Raw genomic sequence first — 12,788 nt, forward strand, 5'->3', positions numbered from 1 at the left:
AAGCTCAGTGTAGCCCTGGGCATATCAGAGTTGTGCAAAAAAAGTACTCTGGACATACTATCTTCTCTACCAGAGATGGAAGGATATTGGTGTGTGGGCACTTACTTTCCACTGATATTGAAACTAAAGAATTTGTCCATGTTTTCTCAGGAAGTTTGTGAACCAAGACCAACTTTTGCTTGCCTTTGTGCAGGCTTTAACAATCTTGGGTTAACTTCCACAGGTATTGACACCTTCACAACTAGATCCTGAATTGGCACAGCCTTAAAGAACAAGTTAAGTTACTTAAACCACTCAAGAAATGCTGAAATTATCCTTATATTCAGACCTACATTTGTAACTGCTAATGTGAAATAAAATTCTTCAGGAAATGTTTTTATACAGTAGCAAGGGTAAGGACTATAATAGCAGCAACATCATCTCTTATCAGAGTTACTAAATTTAGAAGAAAAACAAAAAATTTGCCGACACTGATTTACAGAGAGACATATGTAAACATTCATGTAGACAAGAGATTTATGTTTAATAATCAGTGAATTTTAGTGCTGTAACATTAAAGACTCCTACTATTAGAGCTGAACCAAAACAATGTGAGGAAAGTTAATGAACAGCCATCCCAAATGACATACATCTGATTTCTTACCTGAAGTACGTTCACCCATCCATCATTACTATTGTCCCAGGATAATGCTTCAGCAACCACATAACAAAAACGTCTGGTGAACTCCTAAGTGTTTAAAAAAAATATAAGCATGTTACACAACACAAAAGTCACCAAATCCATAGCAAATAGAAAAATAATACTTCATAATTCAGTCTGACACTGCATTTGGAAGGATTTCTTTTGTTCTAATTATTTTTTTAATGTAATTTTTTATTTAGACTTTCTCCGTGCATTCAAGCTAAATTGTGGAACATTTGGCTGAGGCAGAACCAGAACCACAGGAAACACAATCACTAGCAAGAATAATTAAAGACGGAAAATCAACATGACATGTAAAAATAGAAGAATCAGAAGAGAAAGAATCATCCATGGTTGTTTTAATTATTTGGCAACTATGCTCTATCTACATATTCACTTGTTGATATCAATTCGTACTATACCTAGAGAAGTTTTTCAGTTCTCACAGAAAAAGAAATAACATTTCCAAATTATGGTTATATTTTACAGAAAGAATGACTTATGCTAAATGTGAAATATGCCCTTCCTTATCATTCTTCCTTTATTTTCAGTTGTAAAGCTCTGTATTTCTTAAGTGTCCGGGTATAAAGAATACTTTAACATTCTGGACACGGCATTTTTTAGAGCTACCTTTTGACTTTAGACCCACAGCAGAAGTGTATTAAAAGGCTCTGCAACTTATATCAGTTAAATGGTATCTCTGCAAAGTCTTCTTTTTCTAAATCAAACACCAAATAAGAAAAAATGTGCACTGCTAGTGTTACATGCATCTGCTTGATTAACAGAGTAACGGTGCAGTCAACTAGACAGCAAATTAACCTTTCAGATTTCATGTACTGCAATTAACTCCCATGTTTACCAGCACAGCACTGTAAACTTCATGGACAAAACACGGTTTCTAGGGCACATGAAAGGTCCTCCTTCATAAAAGAATGCCAGTGGGTCTGTTTTTATGAAGGACACCGTACTTTATGGTGAATTACATCTATATCACATATTTTCTTCCTTATACACATAATAAAATTATCTTCAGCAGATCTAAGGTGCAAGATAGGAACATTCTGGTTTCTGCTACTTAACACAGTTGCTACTCATGGACAGTCCTACTCCAGTAAATAAGGCCTAGCAAAGTATCACTCAGGATATGGTTATAACTGTGTTTCACTACACCTCATTTATTATACGACAAAGTTTACTAAATCCATGCGCAGATACTTATCTTGTCATCTACAAAATTTTAAGTGTTTTATCTAACATTCAGTTTTCTAATTTGTGTCTTTTCACACCACCAATTTTACACAGCTGTCAAAAAGTCTACAGAACCTTGCCACCCATTACACAGAAGAGGCTTTAATGCAGCCCTGTGTTAAGAAATAACTTAAAAAACAGCATGAACAAGTGATATTCTTATTTCATCATGGACTCCTCTCATATTTGCTCTTTTTTACAAATTAAATAGATAAATCAATTTGTTAGCTCTCAGATCAAACTAGCCTAAAAAAAAAAAAATAGGTCGAGCTGTGCTTCCCCTACTCTCATGTTACAGTAGCAGCCACAGCCTGTCGTGGCTAATGAATACCTGCCTTTACGTCCACACAACCTGCTCAGCCTTCAGTGAGACAGCGCAGACAGAAGGGAAAGTTCCAAGGGCAATGAGTTGTTACCCAGGTGTAGATTAGACTGCACAACGTGGTTGAGTACAAACTGGATGAGATGTGAGACAAAGAACCCCGGCTCACCTTGCCTTTTGGTAGACATGGATTTAGCAGCATTTTTCAGCAGCAGAATACAGAACATTTAAATTGCTAATGTAAATTAGCTTTATCCAGAATGCATCTTATAAACCTGGTGAACATTCAAGCTATTGGGAGCTGGGGGGGAAGGGAGGAGGGAGAAGACCCTAAGTTACACTTCCCTGTCCATGTTTAAATCCTGTTAATATGTACTCAACAATGAAAGACCTAACACATAAACAGAGACACCTGACAGTTGTACCATTATCTGCGGTGGCTTTGGTCTAAAATTTTCACCTTACAGCTCTAAGGTATTGAAAATCCAGTCACTATTTTTGTTTCCACAAAATAGTGCTTTTAAAACTCAAGTGTCTTCCAAAAGAACCTTTGCAATTTCTGCAAGGGGACCCAAGATCACTGAGGAATGTAGGAAAACCAGAAACACCTCTAAAGCACTGACTGCTTACCTTTTAAAAAAAAAAATCAAATCAACTAATGAAAATTAGTTGATAAAAGAGCATGCCTAATTTATTTGACTGCAATTCCTACCTTAGGCCACATTAAGTATTAAACAAGAGACCATCAAAAAATTTGGCTCAAAGAGTGCTGGGGCAAGGGTATAGCGAAGAACAAAAGTTCATGTGAAATTCTATGCAGACCGTGTCTCCTAGGCCTTCCCTATGGACTAGTGATAGTCCCTACAGTCTCAGATGGTTCTCCACAAAATAATCATGAAGAGGAAAAAAAATCAAAAACACATTCCTGAGCCTGCAAGCAAGAAAACTGGAGAGAAACAAAAGAAGTGAGTCAACAGCCAAAGTAGAGTGTGATTCTCATCTGGTCAAGAATGAAAACCATTGTTGAAACACACAACTCAATGCTGTCCACAGATTTTTCTTCTCTCTGAAAAAAAAGTAACCTTTTGATGAAAGAAAGACTGAGGAATACTTTTATAAGTTATATTTCTTTGAAAATATATAGTAGGCACAAAAAAAAGTCTCAAAGGGGCAAAATGTTTAAAATAAAAATAAGGAACACAAAAGCACATGAAAGAACCTAAAATGCTTTCCAGTTCGTGGTGCTAAGTGTGTGCTTAAGCAGAACTATGGACCATTTTCGGGGAAACCTGTTCATGCATCATACTTCAGGCCTCGGCTTCAGCATCAGGAGCTCCTAGCAGGCAACTCAGATGGGCACTGTGGCATTTTCTAGACAGGGGTTCATGAGGGTCACCAACCTACCAAGACTCACCACCTCCAAAGACCAAATGAAGCAAAAGACAAAGCTACTATCGAGCTTTAACCTTTAAAATTAGACAACTTTTTTTCTGTTTGATTTCTTAAACCGAGCAGGACAGTCACATTAGTCAATTTTGATTACTTGATTTCCTTCCCAAGGAAATGGACAAGTATTGTTTTGTTTGCTTTGACTGCTTCCTGAGGCTGGCAGTCCTAGAATTCTAGAGGAAGAGTCAAGATTACTATGATCAAAATCCTTCTATCCCCTCCTTGCATCTCCATTTGCGACAGGAGAGCCCTCAAGGATTATTGCCTGAGCAGTGGCTTGGCCCTTCACATCACTTGCTCCAGTGAAAAGCAGCTGTACCACAGTCACCAATACCCAACAGAGATACAGCTGGGTGAGGAAGCCCCCTGCCAACAGCCCCTCTACCCTCCCCCAATCCTGAGCAGAGGTGTGGCTTGGAGATAAAACAATGAGGTCTATTATCTGCAGCTGAAGAGTCACCCTGGAAATCCTCCCTTTCTGCCAGGAATCATTAAAAGTAGTTTGTGTTGGCTGTGGAAAATATTCTCGCTCTTCTGAAGAAATGAGGTGCATTATCTGGGCATTGCTAGCTATCAGGCTCAGTCCCAGCATCACTGTCTACACAATGCCTCTTCTTCCTTCACACCAAGCGAAGTTTTGAGTGAAATGCATCAGAAAATATTGTTTCCTTCATAAATGCCATCACTGTCTCCTAAAAGAACTAGACTAGGAATTATTTTACAAGTAAAAGATCATTTGTAGTCCAGGGACTAAAGCACTACCATGAATTAGGTCAATCCCATCATTTGTTACTGCTCTAAAAGTACAGTAACAGCAGGAAGAGGGGGTCAGGGTGGAATAATCATTTGTTAACAATTTTAATAGTAAAGCTTTATTGGTTTTCCCTATGGATTCTCATAGTTATTACAGTGAAATTAAGTGTTTTTCCTCCAAGTGAACTCTTGTTAATCCTTTTATTTAGGTTCAGAGCTACAGTACATGACCCTGCAAGAACATTCATCTACAGTCACAGTTGGAGCTGCAGACTCACTGGCTTGAAGGAATTAATTTCTTTGCAAGGTGGAAGCAACTGAAAAGCCAAAGGCTTATCTACAGGAAAATCTGAATTTCACCAGCTCATACAAAGAACAGGACAAAACAAAAATGTATAATCAGACACCTCATCAAAAAGCAGATGTGGAAAAACTCTGGCACATTAGAGAAATACAGTTTGGGGAGGAAATATTCTAATAGTTTGTCATACCACATAACAAGCTTTAGGTCTTAAAAATAAAATACGAATTTTAAAAGCAGATTAAATTTGACTGCAATGAACTGCCACCAAGAGATTCACAGTGCTCAACCCAAGCCACCCAGGCTTTCTATTATCTCATACCTTTAACAGCAGCTTACTCATTTGCAAGACTCATCTGAAGCCAGTCATAATATTACAAAGTGAAAAGCCTGTTCTTGCTTCACCTTGGTCGTCAGCTTCTCAGTCCATTTTCTCCCTTGTACATAAATAACATTAAAAATGTACAAATACTAGAAAGTCAGACTCTTTCACTGGACATAATGGAAAAGTGTGCTACCAACAAAAATATTACAAAGCAGAACCATGGCCATCAGGTCACTGAGTGTTGATATTGAAACAGCTCATGACTAGGCAACCCAAAGCATGAGTGCCAACCTGCACCTGGAAGTTAAAATATGGATCTTCTGCTTTTGAAGGTTTTCAAGAAAGCACTTCAAAAGCAATTTTTAAGAGTTTAATAGTTTATTTTTCTCAATATTAAAAAAAAAAAAAAGGAAAAGAAAATTTATAATGCGGTGTTCAGATTCACAGAATATGCTGAGTTGAAAGCGACCCACAAGGACCATCAAGTCCAACTCTGTCCCTGCACAGGACCATCTCCAAGAGTCACACCATGTAGAGTATCATCCTAACACTTCCTGAACTCTGGCAGGTTTAGTGCTGTGACCACTTCCCAGGGGAGAGAGCCCGTTCCAGTGCCCAACCACCCTCTGGGTGAAGAACCATTTTCTAATATCCAACCTAAACCTCCCCTGGCACAATTTCAGGCCATTCCCTGGGGTCAGCACTTCTTACAACAAGCCTGAGAGAAGCATTCACTAGATGCATCACATTGCTGTTTTATACCGAATGCGTTGATACATTATTAACGAGATCATGCATACGTACAGTTGGCACCTTTCTAATGATATGAAAGCTTGACCCATTATACTGATCAGAAATATTTGTATAACCACAAACATTCACAGCAATTTATTTGGAGCACATTGCACTGAAATGTTTACTCATGCTTTTTAAAGCTAAGCATCCCTCACACTTTTGAGACCTCAATAATTTTTCAAATCATTGCTTTCTTAATCAAGGAATAAAGAGACATAAAAGCTCCACTAAATGAAAATAATTTAGAATAATTTAGAAAAGCCAGAGTACTTTTAATTGTTGTCCATATTTTAATTTAAGTATTCAGCTTCATTACATTTTCGAGACATTTCCAGAACATTCCATATGAAAAAAACATTACAGCCACACTGAAACTCTTAACAAGGCTTTATCTGAAACAGCAACAGCTCTTTACTAGAATTGTTAAATAAGTAGCAACTGTCAATTCAAAAAAAGAAAGCCAAATAAATTTCAACTAATTTAATTTATATATAGGATTTTTGTCCATATGAAGTGAAAATATATTTAATTAGATCATACCAATAATGGAGCATTCTCACTACACATTTATTTTATCCTACTAGTCTATTTAACATAGCTGCCCTTAACAGTGTATTCTCAAAGATACGTAACTTAGATGATTCAGGTCAAATTTCATTGTTTAAAATTATCACATTGGCACAGGGTATCCACTAAGGAATCCACATGCAGGAAAGGGCAAGTGCTGTTCAGCCTTTGGAGGTTTCCCTGATGGTATCTCTTTGGATGAGAGGACAAGACTTCAGCAGGAAAAGCCAAAGGGAGTACAAAGTTCCCCCACAGTAGTGCTGGAGAGGGGGCTGGAGCTGCCAAAGTTACTCAGATCCTTCCTCCCACTTCACAATAAGGTTTCTTTTAAGACTACTTGGTAAACAGCTTTTCCCTTAAAAGTTATCTATCAATATAAATTCATATTACACTAACATTGTTATGTATATTGCAATCATTAACTGATAAAGAATGATGCAGTAATTGTGTTCTGATGTTATTCCTCTTCTTAATAGTGCTAATTCCCAGAAGGAACGAATTCTCTAAGCAAGAGCCACCAGGTTACACAGATTATAGTGGCCTTTGAAGCTGAGCTCTGCTGACAGCACTCACAAGTTAATAAGGATGAGAGCAATGAAACCAGAGCTTCACACAGAAATGTTAAGGATCTCCAGCAGTAACCTGGCTGACCTAATGGCATCACATTGCCAAACAGTCAGAAAACTCAATCTTTGTTTCTTTCTGAAGTACCAAAATAACAGTCTTCAAATTAAAAGCCGACTTAATTCACTTAAAAAAGTCATCGTGAGCTATAATGGCACAACCTCCCCATCCTTTTTAATTTTGTTCTTTTAATTTTCATTATCCCAGGTGGTTTCCAGGAAGTCCCTTGCAAACCAGTCACTATTATGAAGATGGCCTATTTTAATCACAGTCCCTTGACAAGAACAGCTAATTATCTAACTTTTCTGTTTGAACTACCAGATGGCTTTAATGCTATACTTAACTTGCTTTTAGTTTTCAGCAACTAGTGATACTGGCATGTTAGAAAATGTCTGGGATGACGCAGAACAGAAATAATACCAGTACCATCACCAGTACCTCAGCCATAGGCAGAACAGAAACATACGCATCTACTGCATTCTTCCACTAATATAATAAAGTTACTTAGGATGGCAGCCATCTGCCACATTTTTTTTCTTATTGGACTCCCCAAAGGTGTGTCAGTAGGTTTTTGTTGTTATGTTGTTTGGTTTTTTGTCTTTAAACAACAGTAACATCCATTTCAAGAAAAACATGGGGAAACTCCCCTGTGCTGTTCCCACCAATCCCTTTTACACTTCCACAGTTGTCCTCCTCCTGAGACCCCAGTATTGGCTGCATCTACTCACCTGAGACAGCAGGAAACATGCCCACACTGCATGCTATGGTCCAGCACACCTCGGTATCGAGTATTCAGGAAAGCATCTAAGCACTGTGTCTCATGGGACTACACAAACATTCAAGTTTGGGGGATGGTACTCCAAAACTGTCATCACTGACAGCACAGTTAACAAGTTTAGCTTTCATGTGCTTGCCAGGAAATGTACCAAAGCAGTTCGAATTCAGCTAGGTTCCAAACCCATGAGTTTAGATGAGATTTTAGAGTATCCATTTCCACAATATGGTGCACTGCAGACACAAAAGGGGGGGGAGGGAGGAATCTGGCCTCAGTGCACTGAGGCAGCATTTACCCCTAGTATACACCAGGAAAATACAGCTGCATTTGACTAAAGACAGTGGAAATCAACCAAAAACAAGCCAAGGCCTAAGATCAGCCAAGTAAAGGAGTTTTGTGCACAGACATCGGACACTACTTCAGGAGGGCAAAACCCACTGGATATTAACCATAGCAAACATATCCCTTATGAGTCATGCTCATAAAAAATACAGGAAATTTCCTCTTATGTCTTTCTCACTATAATTAAAATACAGAGCTTATTACACACATGTATTCTACACTGCCAAAAATCTTTTTTTCCAAAATATAGCAGCAATGCAAACATTCACTTGGTTTTCTTCCTATTGGTTACAATTCCCATAAATAACGGTAAACATTCCATGATGTTACCGCATTCACTACAAAATAATTGAGGAACCCAGCCTGGAGAATGACTGACAACACAGATGTTTTAACATCTTAAAAAAAAAAAAAAAATCGAAATGAAGTCTATTATCTTGATACAAAAACAAATGAAAAACCATAGATAGGGAAAAAAATATTGTATTCAAGTTTCTAAAAGGCTGGCACAAGAAACGATAAATAAGATGCCAAATAGTATGTTTTGTTGGGGTTTTTTTGTCTCTGTATCTTTAGACAGGAACCTACTTCTAACCACCTTCTCTGAAAGGTTCAGGATGTATTTCTAGACCAAAAAGAATACCTTCATAATCAGAAATCCAACTTTTAGTCACAGTAACTCTAATAAATTATGTATACTTAATTAAATTATACTGGTAGTAAATTCAGAAGGGAGAATCATTGGGTTTTTAAAAGATAGTATTCTAATCCCTAATAAAATCAGGTACCTCAGTGAACTAGCAAAAACTATTACCATAGTTTATACTTCAGCAAACACCATCAGGTAAGTGTTCCTGGGTACCATCACAGCCACATAAGGATGCCTAAGTATGAACAACAATCAGTTTTCTCAGTTTTACAGCACTGACTCTCAGGCAAGGCAACAGGAAAGAAAGAGTGTCTGAATACCTGCTACTCCAGAGACAAAACTGATTTTTGCCGGTGTAATGGTTGTCACAGCTTCCATTTGTAAAGCTTCTCATCTCTGAATTCATTGTGGTAAGGATGAATTCACTGAATTAATGGAACACCTTTAGACTGACAAACCTGGGAAAGTTTTCAGGTTTGGATTCCAAAACTGTTTTAATCTTCCCATCCCTTAGTGGAAATTATATCAGGTTTCATTTTCTGCCACTATAGTCAGACTGAAGTCAGTTCTTGGAATGAGTACACCAAGAGAAACCCAAAGCAAATAAAGGATCCCCCCATCACTTTAATATTTGCTCGAAGGTATTTATGAGGGATTTAGACAAGCAAACCTTCCCAAATCGAACTATAATTTACATCCACAGAATCTGTACCATTAATCTTGCAACAATCACACTGTAATATCTATTTTAAAAGTTTTTGGAACTGACTTAAGAGTCAGTGCTGAGCATAAGAGGTCTTGGGAAGCTGACTTGAGCAGGACTCATAACGACAATCTCTAGTTATATTTCACAGAGCCCCAGATCCTCCTGAAATGGAAAACAGGGATAAGTATTGCCAAGAAAACTAAGTTTGCTCAATTTTTCCCACGTAGTAAGTTCAGTGCTCAGTTAACCAGCTTGGGTTCTGACCAGTTTGTAACACTGCAGTGTCTGCTGCTACTCCTCAGTTTCAGTTTCGTTAAATCAGTGGGTGACTACATCTTATGACTTTAAATGAAAATGTCCTGGATTCCTCAGCTTCTGTCATGTAGTCATTTGGCCAACTAGCAGCAGCATGGGAGAGACCTCAGCTGCCTGCCCTGTCCTGGTTGCCCAGGTAGATTTAGCCAAATCAGTTTTAGGCTATATCCTGTTACTGAGCTCAGCTGCACATCATCTCCTCCCCTAGAAGAGCTCCTAGCTGTGTCCAGCCCTCTCTTTTCCATACACCTTGGTTCCCACAGACCCAGATGGAGCTTGAAAACACTCAAATAGTGTTGGGGCATTGGGTGCTCTGCAGAATGCCCCCAGTGGCAAACTGATATAGTGCTTGGATGTTCAGGAACTGAAACAAACAGCTACTTCACCACAAAAGTGATGTAAGGCTTAACCTATTAATGAACATAAATAACAAAACCAATAATTCCTACATAGGCAAATATTGACTAAGGCTAACAATTTCAAAGAAGCAAATTGAGTACATTGAATCCTCCCAGTCATTCCTCTGTGGGATTTCAGCTCCATGGCGACTTTCTTTCAAAGCCTTGATTATCTCACAGCATCTCCTCATGCATATGTATGGTGCCTGTGTCCATTCTACAATCTAAATCACTTCCTGTGTGCAACTTCCTTAAGAGAAGCCTCCTAAAAGAAAAGTGAGGGGGTGGAGGGGTAGGAACCTTGGGGGAAAAAATTTACAGCTAGGAAACACAGGAAAAATCTTTTTTCTTGACCAAGATATTTAAAACATAACAGATAACACCACTGGCAGCATATATAAGCAACTGCATATTAATACTGAGCATTTCCTTCCTTTCTTTGCAAAAGGAGTCAATTGATTGAATAGGACCAGAAATAATTTCTTCCTTTTATTTTCATCCATCCTTAGCACATATGTGTGCACAATTATTTAAGTGTCAACAGTCTGACATGGTATATAAAGACCTGTGTTCATGCAGACATCCATAATATCATGTTAGAATTCTGATTTACAGCTGTATCTTAACACCATCTAATAAAGTGACTAACGTTAGTGATATACAACGAAATCACAAGGCCTCCAGATACAGACCAGCCTGGGTAAGCCACATGAGTGAGTTATCTTTAGTACTGGAAGGAACTGATGAGGTAATTCCTTCAGTAACTTAGCAAAAAAAAAAAAAAATCAAACCCAAACTTCAAATCCTAGCTCACACTTTATCCCACATAGCAGCAGGAGGGTTTTACTAATTGCAATCTGCAGAACATATGGACTGGAATACATCCCATCATCCAGCACCTCAAAACTATACACATTAAGTCTCTAAGCTTTAGCACACTGCTTACAATTTGCCTTATGAATATATCACTGTATTTTATATTACTAAGGCACACAGGTAAAGAAAAAAAAAGAAGCTTTATTGACTGCAACTAACACAAACATCAAAGACATATATAGTGCAAAGAAACCCGTGAGTACACTGCCTTTCCACTGAGGCTAAGCAAGGACAGTGGCTTTACAACCTCCTTTTTATATAAAACAGAATTAATTTTTTTTTCTCCCTTCCCATTTCCTGACTGCATCCTTGTGTAAGGAAGCCTGTGAGCCTTTGAAGCCTCCACCCAAAACAAACATGAATCTTTGTAACTTTTGTAATCTTCTGCTTTTTGGCCACCCAGTGAGAATCTAGCAAGACTCCTTGTTTGAAGGCCACCACAGAATAATACTAGCAAGGGGAAAAGAAAAAGAAGATGAGGTCCAAATATAATCATTACATAATATTTTTTCTAATGAAATGCAAAGCTGCTTTAATCTAAACAATATGTTAAGATCTTTATTAATCAACTTCAAATAAAGGACAATATTCATCAATTTAGCAGAGTGGCACCATAATAAGCAGAAAATCTTTTTAGTGTTTAGATAAGAATTCTAAAAATTGCACATCTCTCAGATAAACAGGCACTATTAATCCTAAATTTTGACACCTCTCCTAAATAGGCATTGCCTGGGAACATATCAATCTGTGACTGACACGGTTGCTTCTAAGAACAATCAAGTTGTGATACCGACAGCATGTGCTACACAGGACTAGGGTGTTGAAACCCCTGAGATGCAGGACCAAGCATCAAGGAGAAACTGCCTCAAGTTTCTAGAATCCCAGAAGCAGTATGTTTTGGGAAGATTCTCTCACCCCAGTCACCATCCCCAGTGCAAATGGAACAGTATAGTAAGTGCCGTTTGTACAGGTGACAATTCACTGCCAGAAAGATACTTCCTTTCATCCTGAAATAGGCTATGCCACCCCACAATTCTAAATGTCTTCACTCTAAATCAGGTATGGATTTAGCAGTACAGCTAAAAAGATATGAGCTGTCCCCTTATCATGATCCAATACTGTATTTGGCTTTTGTTTATTTCACACAGGCATGGTAAACAACTTCACAGCCCCTCTTTATCTCTCTTCCATCCACTTTTCTGTTTAAACAGAAGAAAAATTATACTTTCAAGATTTTCCTTATCAGAAAAAAAATGTAACTTCTAGTTATTTCAAATTCTCCCATGTAGTTTGTCCCATTTATATTTTTCATTTATATTTATATTTATATATAAATTATATTTATCATTCCACAGCTGCATTTCAAAATGATTTTTAAAAGAATGCTCAGAAGTACACTGCTATGATGATATAACAGCAGTTAAATATTAATTATAATCATTAATTACAAAGGAAGAGATACTGAGATAACGCTTATGGTGAAGCATTCTCATAAAAGAAAGAGGAAGAAAAAGTAATCAAGACATACGGACACATCCATTTCATACTGGCAGCTTCATTTTTCCCTTACATTCATATGAAAGTTGCAAAGCACATTACCCTCAAAAAAAAAAAAAAAAAAGAGAGAGAGAACAAAAACACATTGATACATGGAAACTCTG

The 12,788-nt window shown here is 37.7% G+C and overlaps 1 long non-coding RNA gene across 1 annotated transcript in view; it reads right to left on the reverse strand.

Moving 5' to 3' along the window:
* Positions 1–647: 647 nt before the first annotated feature.
* The window catches only part of LOC114002394, an 80,382-nt gene continuing 68,241 nt past the window's right edge, over positions 648–12,788 (reverse strand). Inside the window, exon 3 of the long non-coding RNA XR_003545841.2 lies at positions 648–727. This is a non-coding gene — a long non-coding RNA (uncharacterized LOC114002394). The remainder of the gene's footprint in view (positions 728–12,788) is intronic.

The sequence above is a fragment of the Pipra filicauda genome, unplaced genomic scaffold (assembly GCF_003945595.2).
Source record: "Pipra filicauda isolate LSUMZ 115617 unplaced genomic scaffold, ASM394559v2 scaffold49_size4853605_pilon, whole genome shotgun sequence".
NCBI lineage: Eukaryota > Metazoa > Chordata > Aves > Passeriformes > Pipridae > Pipra > Pipra filicauda.